This window comes from Chrysochloris asiatica, unplaced genomic scaffold (genome assembly GCF_000296735.1).
Source record: "Chrysochloris asiatica unplaced genomic scaffold, ChrAsi1.0 scaffold00048, whole genome shotgun sequence".
In the NCBI taxonomy this organism is placed as follows: domain Eukaryota; kingdom Metazoa; phylum Chordata; class Mammalia; order Afrosoricida; family Chrysochloridae; genus Chrysochloris; species Chrysochloris asiatica.
In genome coordinates, this window is record NW_006408566.1 from 2,815,180 (window position 1) to 2,819,674 (window position 4,495).

Here is a 4,495-nt window from a genome sequence, read left to right on the forward strand (position 1 = left end):
TGAATCTACTGAAGGTCAGCAGGTAAAGTGTCTTGCCAGTGCCATGACAAACAAAAGGAACACAGTCCTTGTCCTCAGGTAATGCTGATGCTGGTAAGGTTCTGAAACAGTTTCAGAAAGAATTTAATCTGCGTTCACAGAGAAGCAACTCTGAGAGGCTGGAAAAATCTGTTGGATCTTCCTTTTTCTTCTCTACAAAATGTTTATTTGGGAAAAATAGTCATTGTGTCACAATTAAAACATTTAAATCATAACACTCTTTTTGACTCACATTTTACCTACCTACTATAAATTATCTTCCAATTTGGCAATCACTTTCTGTGCTGTTTGTAAATTCGGTGCTGTTTGTATATGCATTAGTTGAGGATCACATTAAATGTCCCCTATACAAGTGCTTCATGGAACAATTTCATCTGTTTTTTCCATGTTTCTGTTATAAAAACAAACCCTAAAATCTTACAAGTTAGCAATTAACAAGAAGCTTGACATGTTTTAGAATGTAGATGACTTATTGAGTTGACCCAGAAAGTCAAATGTGTTTCTCAAAGTCAAAGACCAATTGCTGTTGGTGTTAAAGTGCTATGGAGTCAGTTACAACTCATGGAGACCTTGTACAGAGTTTCCAAGTAGCAGCTGGTGGGCTTGAACTATCAGTGTTTATCCTAAAGTGTCACATCAAGACTCCTATTAGTAAATAGAATTTTAATTACAGCCTCATGGTCACTAATAGCAAAGAAACATAAATCTCTGAATTCTCAGGCTATTGATTTTTGTTTCCCCAGATTTTGTTACCAGAGAGATGTGTGAGTTGGAATCAGATAATGCACACTCCAACACCAACATTTTGATTATGTGCACCCGAGGCACTTCTTTGGGGCTTACTGAAATCTCCCAAGCAATCAAGAACAATCAAATGATTCTTGTTCTGGTCCTGTGCTCTTCTCTACCTGTCACATTAAGATGATTGGTGCGTTCTTATTTACCCTAAGGCCATTTTTTCCTAAATAACAATACAGAATTGGCTGAAAGATGAGATTAAGCCAGAAAGAGGAAAGGGAAAGGCTATTTACTCAAGTGGAATCTGTAAATGTCCCCAGGATTCAGGATTTTTAAACAAGTTTAAAAAAAAATCAAATTTAAGTAACTTTTTCTTGTTTTTTTTCAAACCTGTGTTGATCAAGCTTCTTAGAACAGATTTACTGTAGCGATTTCATAAGACACCAACATTTAAATTGAATTCCTACATTTCAAAATGGAATGTAACTTTTAGCTAACTAGGATACTGAATGAATAATTTATTTTATAAAATGAACACAAGACTGACTGGTCCCTATGAATTGGACGATAAAGACATCCCAACTGTTCAACTTTTCTGATATGGTATGCCCATCCATTGTCCTAGATATCAATCACCACTCCTCCCTGCCTTCAAGTCCCAGGGTTCTGTAACATGCTGCAATATCTCACAAAACCCACAGTTGTCAAAAGAAGTGGCTCATGAAATGTGGAGGTGGTCAAGTCTCAAATCCATAGTTCAGAGATCAGTCAGGAGTCTTTTCACCAACATAGTCACAGTAGTTATGGAAATCAGATCAGCAGTTCAGATGGCAGGCTGTTGATGCATGAAGCTGCTGGAGCTAGTGAATCAGGTCAGGTGATTGGCTGAAAGTCCTAGGAACTGGAGGTCAGATGAAACAAGCCAAATGCAAGATCCTGGGCAACAGAGCAAGTTTTCCAATGGAGTCTTACAAATTAGAGTTACACCATGATCCCAAGAGAAACAAATCACTTTAGGTGTCAACTTTTGTATCAAGATTATTCCCAATAACTAATAAACCTTGCCTTTGTTATTGGTTTGAGCTATTGCCAAGTACTCTTCAGTAAAGATTTGCAAACCACCATTTACACAGTGAGATCACTTTAGAGATAGACAGTCTTATTAACTAATGGTGGATTTGTACTAAGTAGGTTCCATTTAAACTAGCTCCCAGAAACTAGTCTCTAAGAGAACTTATATGCATAAACTCTGCTGTGTGCTTACTAGAATAAAGGTGTGTGCTTACTAGAATAAGGGTCTTCTTAATTTCTTCTTTCCAATATGATATTCATTAGCCCATTGACTCATTAGCATCAATCCTAAGTGAGATGCGTTCTAAGCACAACATGCATAACATATTTCAAAGACTTGGTATTAGAAAAAGAAATCAATTTCATGTTGATTATATGTTAAAACGATGCCTGTTTTTTGATATATTGGGTTAAATACAATATCTTACTAAAATTAATTGGTTTCTTTTAATATACCTATTGGAAACTTGATTGTTGAAAGCAAAGAATTGCAGCACTTACTGATGACAGACTTACTACTGCCTTTAATAGGTTACACTTCAACATAATGAAAGCAAAAGTCCTTACAACTGGGCCAATAAGCAACATTACAATAAGCAGAGAGCCACAATTAATGCCCATGGAGGCAGTAGCCAAAAAATCAAACAATATATGTGCAAATCCGTTGCAAAGGAACTCTTTAAAAATTACAAAAACAAAGATGTGATTTTAAGGACTCAAGTGCACCTGACCCAGCTCAAGGTAAATTCAATTGCACCCCTAAGCATCTAAGAACTAGATAATAAAAAAAGAAACCAAAGAATTGATACCTTTGCAGTATGACTTTCATAGAGAATATTGAACAAACCATGGATTGCCAGAAAAACGAACAAATATGTCTTGGAAGAAAAACAGCCAGAATGTTCCTTGGAAGTGAAGATAGAGAGATTTCCTCTCACATACTTTGGACAAATTTTTAAAAGGGATCAGTCCTTGAAGAAGGACATCATGGTTGGTGAAGTAGAAGGTAAGAGATGAAGAGAAAGACTCACAACCAATGGATTGATGCAGTGGTTGCAATCCTGGACTCACACATGTGAGGATGACATAGGACTGGATAATGTTTTGTCTTCTTAGACATAGGATTGCTATGAATCAAAACCGACTTGATGACATCTATCAACAGTAACAACACTGGAAAATTAACAATTACGTATGTGGTTCGCATTGAATTTCTATTGCATAGGACTGCTCTAGCAAAAGACATGGGTTTTCACAGTATGTATAATAGAATTTCCTAAATCATATGTTTAATGTGTACACTGTGATCCTGCAATTTCACTTTTAGAAATTATTCTGAATAGCCCAAATTCATATACAAGGATGTTCATCACAACAACATTCTGCAATCTAAAATATTCATCTACAGGAAATTGGTTGACTAAATTAAGAAAGATTTACTTTTACAGACTAGTCTTTTGCACCCTTTAAAGTGATTATATAGATTTCTATTTACTGTAGTGGGCAACTGCTGCTTTCACTGCCTAGAAAATTACCCTAACTTTTCCTTGGTAAATCACTTTTTTCCTATTCTCAGAGTTTACTATCCGAGAGTATCCTACTCTCTATATAAGAAGGCATATTATCCAAGAAGTCCTGGTGTGGAGTTGTAGGATAAGCACTGGACCATAAGGTCAGCTAGGACCACAAGGATGGTTTGAACTGCAAGGTCAGCGCTTCAAACCCACCAGCCATTCCTCAGAAAGCCTATACAGGGTTGCTATGAGTCAGAACTGACTCAACAACACTTACCAACACGAACACAATCCAAGCTTGGCTAATTAACATTCCATCCTTACCTCAACAATTGGTTTAGGAGTGGACACAAGACCCAACTCAGTCCAATCAGAAATACACTTGTGACTTTCAATTGCACTTGACAGTGTCTAGTGGTGTCACCTTCAACTCATGAAAAAACCATGTGCCAATAGAATGAAACACTTTCCAATCCTGCTTGCCAGCATGTTGAGTCCTTCACTATTGTCATCTTACCAAAGATTTCCTTGGCTCTCACTGGCCTTCTACAGATTGATGTTAACTGCTGGCATGATGAAAACAAGAGAGTTGGACATTATTTTGTTGTGTTCTATAAAGTTTTCTTTCATTTGTTATTTTTCAAAAATAAATTGCCAAGCCCTTCTTTCTACTCTGTTTCAGTCTTGAGGTTCTGCTGAAATATGTTTAACGCAGGTGACTGTGTTGATATTTGAAATATTCATAATACTGGCATTGATTCCAGTATCACAGAACATGCAAACCATTACAGCATGACAAACAGATAGATGGTGGAGGATCACATATAAGCCTGCTAATATTTACAGTCCCATGGTCCCCTGGTGTGGCGCTGTAGGATCAGCACTGGACTGCCAATTGCAAGGTCGGCAGTGCAAATCCCCAGTTGCTCCTCGGAAAACCTATCCGGGGTCGATAGGATTCAGAACTGACTTAGAAACACTTAACAACAACAAATATTTGCAGTCATGTGGTCCCCTACACAGTGACCAAACAGACAAAACTCGTACTGTCATGGATTCAACAGACTAAGGTAACTTCAGAGTACTTTTGTTGTTGTTGTTGTTGTTGTTAAGTGCCGTCGAGTCAGCTCCGA